Source organism: Neomonachus schauinslandi, chromosome 11 (genome assembly GCF_002201575.2).
Source record: "Neomonachus schauinslandi chromosome 11, ASM220157v2, whole genome shotgun sequence".
Lineage (NCBI taxonomy): Eukaryota > Metazoa > Chordata > Mammalia > Carnivora > Phocidae > Neomonachus > Neomonachus schauinslandi.
The window spans coordinates 102,420,105-102,427,134 of record NC_058413.1 but is presented as its reverse complement, the minus strand read 5'-3'; the positions used below and the strand labels follow the sequence as shown (position 1 = coordinate 102,427,134).

Genomic DNA, 7,030 nt, shown 5'->3' with positions numbered 1-7,030 from the left:
ATGCTTGCTTCGATACCACCTATACTAAAATTGGAATGATACAGAGAAGATTACCATGGCCTCTCACAAAAATGACCCTCAAATTCATGAAGCATTCCATAACTTAAAAAATAAAAGGCAAAAAGAAACCAAGAATACATTCTCCGTATAGTTTTAAGATTGAGTTCAAAAGAGGGTATCTATCAGGTTTCACACAGATAAAGAAGAAAATCTATATCAAATTGCTGAACTTGTCTGGTCCTCAAGGCCTGTCTGTGGGTACCCTACACTTTTAAATGTAAATGTTCAGCAAATGTTTGCTTTTCATCCCATGCCCTGTACAGGAGAAGCAATCAGAGGGTTGTTTTTTTTTTATTTTGTTATGTTAATCACCACACATTACATCATTAGTTTTTGACGTAGTGTTCCATGATTCATTGTTTGCGTATAACACTCAGTGCTCCATGCAGAACGTGCCGTCTTTAATACCCATCACCAGGCTAACCCTAGGCTGCTATTTTACAGGGGCACGAAGCGCTGCTAAGTGCTAGTACTTTCCTTTGAGCTACTGTGCTGGAGGTAATGTGTTGGCATCTGATGGAGGGGAGCACCCTGCCCATTCACATATCCTTTGGGTTGCCTCTGACAAAATCAGTGAGCAGAGGTAAAAAGATGTGTGTGTAGGATGCGGTTTACTCATGTCTGAAACCCTGACGATGGGCAAACAGTGGATAATTACACCTGAAAGTAGCTCCCCCACCCCCACCAAATACATGCCTTTTATTACCTATGAATACCATCAACGCCATGTTAAAGAGAACTGAAATTAACTGAAAAGAACTGACCTGTGAATCATTTCCCAACCAGGGAATCACTGTTGTGATGGGTGATCCACCCCCCGTTAATCATGGGCATGGTTTTCTCCAGGAAATTTTTGCAATTACAGCAATGTAGGGATACAGATTCTAAAGAAATGTAGCTCTGATATTTCCATTTACACTGAATTTTATACACCCAAGAATACAGCAAATACTGAAACAGATTAGCTTCCTGGAAGAAAAGGAGCTGTGAAGTTTTCAGTGAGAATGGGCTGCCCTCTGCTGGGCACTTAGAGAAGTCTCCATGAGGGCACTGCGGGCAGGGCTGCCTCAACAAGTTTTCAGAAACAGTAATACTTGGAAGTAAAACAAAAACAAGACCAAAAAAAAAAAAAAACCCACAAAAAACCATGGCAACAAACTTAAACTTTGGTGTTATTTTTTAAAATATCTCCAGTAATCACAACAAACTTAAACTTTGGTGTTATTTTTTAAAATATCTCCAGTAATCACAGACTGTGAAAACACAATTATAGAAAAGGCCCAAGGGAAGGGGATACTTAAAAAAAAAATGCCTAAGATTCTTTTATAAATGTGGCACCGTAAAACCAGCCTCTTTTGCTACAGAACTCCACAAATATTTCACTGGCAAGAAAAAAAAAAAAATGAGAATATATTCTCGGAAATACCAGGGAGGCTGAGAGACGTTTTGTTAATAGAGGCAAGAAAGAAGCAAGGCCATCTGCTGAATGACCCACAGCGTTTTCTCGTTGGTTGAGTGGGCACATTTCAGGTCATTTCTCTCAAAATGAGATTAACCTTTGCTCTCAAGTCTGTGTGTGCGCGGGGGGGGGGGAAAGGACAGCAGTAGCTCGAAAGAGGCTCTGGCCTAGGCCGGCGGCACAGCCACAAAGGGGAGGTCTCCACTGCACATGTCCCAGAGTGAAGTATATGTAAGAGCTACGAGGTAGACTCACCCAGCAAGTCCTGCGCAGGGCTCACTACCCACCTACACGTGTTTCATTCCGCTCAGGAAAGCCCCAGGCTCTTATCTGAGCAGGCCGAGCGGTGCTGATTGGTAAGGTTTGAACTTGAAGGCCAGGCAGCCTTCCTCAAACACTCTCCTCCCAATCAATCAATAAAATGGCACTTGAATGGCTCTGAAATCGCCAAAATGGGTCATTTCTCTTTTCCAGATGTGTTACCATTCCAATGTCCTGAGAGGGTCAGTGGGAAGAGAGCTACAGTAAATTATTAACATCCATTAGTGTACATCAGTATCATATTAGTTGTTTCCCAGAAAGCAGGGCCCAAAGAGAATGGGTAATAAGGGCAGGTAAGATTTGAGAGTCAGTAAAAAAAAAAAAAAAAAAAAAAAAAAAAAAAGGGGGGGGGGGGGGGGCAATGCAAGAGGTGTGGATGGAAGCCTCAGTGCATAGCCAGGGATTGTAACTGGAAAAGAACACCAAACATTTTGCCTACTCAGTTATCTTGGATCTCTGGCATGATTGTTGGACTTCCAACCTCTAATATCAATAGCAGTGGATAGAAAATCACAAAAAAATTTGTTGTTGTTGTTGTTTTAATGATGCCAGGGCCCATGTGTGGCCACTAACTCAGAATTCCTTGGGGGGCTCAAGCAGATAGTGGCAATTTTGTAAAGGGTCCCCAGGCGAGTCTCTCACGCAGCTCTGGCTGAGAATCACCGCTCTATGGGTCACATCCTCTCCAGCACTGAGGGTGATGCTGCTGAAGCAGCTAGCAAACAGACCAACGAGCGCGCCCTTCTCATTTGGCAATTTGAGATTTAAGAGTTAAAATGGCAAATACAGGACAATTGCACCTGTTGCCAAACACAGTTCCGCGGGCCAATGAAGGTCAAAGAGAACCCTCCTACGGTAGGTAATGGCTGGAACCTGTGGTTTTAAGTCTGTGAAAAACCCTGGTCAGAATTCATTTTAGCTCACGCATTGGAACCACTGAGAGTCAACTGTTCATACTTTCATCTCCAGGTATGTAATCACACAACAAACAGCCCAGGAACTAGAAGCAAAAAACAAGAACAAACAAAAAACGCTGCCACTCTGAAGTATTTTATGAAGACACCTAAGGGTCACTTGAAGCAATTTTTTTGAATGCTCCCACTCAAGTAAAACGATATTTAATCCGACTCTTAATCTCATCATGAGCTATTTATGCGAAAAAGGTACATTAGGAATCCCCGGTCTGCATCGCTACAATTCTACTTCATACCCCTATCTAAATATGCCTCGTTTTATCAAATCCATTACTTATGATTCATTTCAGTGTCAGGTCTCTGTTGAACTCTACAGCTGATGAAAGCCAAAACAGCCTTCCGTTTTAAAAAATCACCTGCTAGCTTGGTATTATTGAATTTGAATGTATCCCTTACAAAGCCATCCTGCAGTTAGACCTTTTTCCTAGCAGGGCTGTTAGGAATGGAGCGCTTCTTCATACCAGGAGGGGAGGCACCATCTCCCCCAAACTCATTCAGAATGTCTCCTGAGCTAAGTCTGACCCTCCAAAATCAAATAGTAATAGATATAGTCAATAAAGGTTCCAAATCTCTTTTTAGAAGGTACTCTGGGGAATCTGCCTTAGTGTGAAAGTCTGTGTACCTCAGAAGAATTCTGAAAATACGCACAATATTGAGCCACACTCACACCTTCCAAACTGCCCTTGGAGTACCAGAGGACTTACAACTTGCTATGTTTTCAAAAATCTGCCAAACTGAAAGCAAAAGCTGTATATTGGTTGCAGGTTTCTTTTTACTTCTCTTTCTTCATTGTCAACAAACACGTACACTACCAAAATGTTCGGGGAACACACACAAGCATGACATAGGCTTTGCCACAGATGTACCAGCAATGTTCTTGAAAGGCAGGTTTACAAGGGTTCCAAGTCAAGGTCCCCGGCCATTAGGAAAGACACTAGGTCCTCATGAGGGGTCAGGAAAGGAAGTAATCCTGAAGTCCAGAACGGCTTCATAGATGAGACACAGACTCAAGCTGGCCTTAAAATTCAGAGTGAACAGAGTGAAGGATGACATTCTAGACAGAGAAAAATAAATTAAGACTGTGGACCTCTCCCTCCTGGAATTATATTAATAAAGCACCCTTCTCTGAAATGACTTGAAAGAAATAAAACAAACCAAGTTTCGTGGGCATTTTGGGTCCTACGGAAAGAAAACTGATAACCAATCATATAAAACCAGATAACTACTAAGAGTTATTGGCTATAGGTACGAGGTATGGGAATGATGTCAGGAATTCATTCACAAAAAACTTTTACTGCTCCTGACAACCCTCAACAAAGGGGGAAATTACCTAAATGTTAAATATTACCAGATCCATGCTTCTATGAATGTTAAGACTGTCATAGTCCAGAGATTTTTCATCCAAAAACCTAAGGTGGGTCCGGAAAGTATCACTTTCTAGGCACAACACTGACACGTTGAGTAACCCTTCCAATGCTTGGTTTTTCCACAAGTACAGTAACACTAACCCTCACGGGCTTTCACAAACAAAGGCTTCTTCCTAGAGTTTTCAGAATAAACCATCCAGGCTATTTGGCCTGGGGTAGGCAGGTCTATGCACTGAAGGGTCAGAGTGGGGGAGATGGGAGGAGGTGATCAATCCCCACCAAAGATTTAAAACCTAGATGCAAAAGAGAAAATATCACCCTAAGAACAGGAAAATCAAATTGCCAAGATTTATTTAACTTTTTATTTTACAGAAAATACATGTATGTAATATAAACACTGACAGGGAGATAGTACAGGGGTCAGGAAGACAAATGAATTGGACAAGACTCTGGCTTCAACACCGCACTGCTTCCTGATTTCATGTGCAGCACAAATTACATGGTCATATATACTGGGAAAATGCAAGGCAACATTCATCTAGATTTACCAAAACACCAGAGGGCCTCTGAAATCCAACAATGCCATACGGAAGCCTGGTCTGTTGCTAAAGAACAAAGCTGAGCACATGTCCATCTATCCATTTACTCAAGGCATTTCATGTAGTAACTTAAGAATGAATTAACACATGAGCTTTAATAGGCTGTGGAGGCAAGGATGAAATTGTGCCTCTTTTCCCTCTTCAGAGAAAATAACTTAATTAAAAGCATAGCTGCCCGACACTGGATAGATGACAGCATAATCACAGTGAAGTATTTCAGTAAATCCCATGAAATGCAACACACAATAAAGGATTGCCATGGTGCTTTGCCCTAACAGTCATTCCAGATCTAATGCTATAAAATCACATGAGTTTTTAAGGCTCTTTCCCAGAACTCCGAACCAGGAAAAATGACCCAAATAAATGGTTGAGATCAAGAGCCACCTTGATTTAAAACAATCTGTTTCTAAACTTGAATTCAATAATAAAGAGTAGGGGTTCCCATTTTCTAGGATTATCCCAAGAGATTAAAGTGACTGGTCTTTCATCAAAGTGTACCAGGTGATAGGCACACTTTGATAATAGATGCCTAATACAGTGTCTGGTTCAGTAATGGGGCTCAGTGTCTTATGATCTGGGGTTCAGATAAGGCTGCTTAAGATCTAGAGATTAGGGGGGCACCTGTCTGGCTCAAGTCAGAAAAACATGTGACTCTTGATCTCAGGGTTGTGATTTGAGACCCACACAAGAGATTATTAAAACATAAATAAACTTTAGAGATCAGCAAGCCCTGAAACTGCCAAGTACACCCACTCCCTCGCTCAGCTCCGTAATCAAAGGTTCTTACAAATAATCTGTAGTCCTTCATTCTTCAATACTCAACAACATGTGGAGAAACAAGTGCCTCAGAGACTTCATCCTTATGGGAAGCAGAGCTTATGGTAGCTCATGCCAAACACCGGTTCTCTAGAAGAGAGATGTTTGTGTGACCGGGTGTTTTTGAAACTCTTTTTCCCAGGCACAGCTAGCCTCCCTGTATTGCCGAGATGGAGATTTTTTCCTAAAGGTGGTTATATAACATCACATGAGAAATACTCATTTTCACACACACACAAAAAAAATTCACCTTTATATCCCTTATCCATAGCATTTGGCACAATGTTCTGCAATCTATTGTGCTCTCACTAAAGATGAACCTAGAACAGAGGAAACCAAAACCAGGTCTTAAAAGGGATAGGAACGGATATTCCCAAGGAATCCCTGGATCAACTGTGACCTTTTTGTGCTCTATTACAGTAAGTTCTTACTCAGAAGGCTTTTTTTTTTTTTTTAACATGCAAGATGATAAAATAGACCCGCACCATATCACGCAGATTAGGAAAAGAGCTACTCACCCTGGACCTCTGTAATGGAACTCATTTACCTCTTCAAAAAGTAGAGGGCTTTAGCCATTGTGCAAGACAGAACACTGTTCCTGCAGGTAGGACAAGATCTTTCACCAAAAATTCTCTACCCTGTAGTCAGACCACAGGTGCCAATATTTGGCTTGGAAAGCAGGCCAAGTACTGAGGGTTAAATGCCAGAAACCTTTAAAGCAGCAAGTGGGACCCTGGCTTATCTTCACTCTCCAGTTACTGTTCTAAACTGTCTAGACTGAGTTCCTCTCCAGCACTTCAACCCCAGAAATTCCATTAGAGGGATCCCGAAGAGGAGACCCGTCATGTGGGAACGAGCCATTTCCTCCCCTATGACTTCTCTTCTCCTCTCTTGGGATCAGTTCCTGTTGGAGAAAGCCCTTCTCTTTGAAAAATGAAAGATGAAACCTCTGAAAATAGCTTCATCCTATTTGCAGATTCTAGACACAATTACCTTGAGGGAAATAAGGCACCTAAAATAGGACCCCAGATGGCCTATGTGGGAACGCAACTGACAGGAGATCCTGTGGGGCTGCAAAGGAGCAGGGCTTCCAAACATGAGCACGACTTTCCTGCCACAGGCTGGGCTGCATGGTGGGCTGCTGCTGTGATGGTCTGACAGGCACAGTGGAGGCTCTGAAGAACTCAAAGCAATACAGACAAAAGTCTTCCTTAAAATAGAAAGTTACACTATCAAGCGGGTCTCTGGCCAACACCATCATTCTTCCAAGTAATGTCTTCAGAGTCAAGAGAGGAAGTATGGAAGCACTAGGGGAGCAGTGAGGGGTCCCAGGTTCCAGTCCTCACTCTGTTACTAGCTGGTCACATGACCTTGGGCACGCCACTTGACCCTCCCCAACCCACCCCCACCCCGAAGTCATCATCTGTAAAATGG

At 42.3% G+C, this 7,030-nt stretch overlaps 1 non-coding gene across 1 annotated transcript; it reads left to right on the top strand.

Annotated features, from left to right (window-relative positions):
- LOC123326277 lies at nt 1-106 on the top strand. The gene has a single exon (XR_006540982.1). It is a non-coding gene; the product is annotated as a U6 spliceosomal RNA (small nuclear RNA).
- Nucleotides 107-7,030: the final 6,924 nt, after the last annotated feature.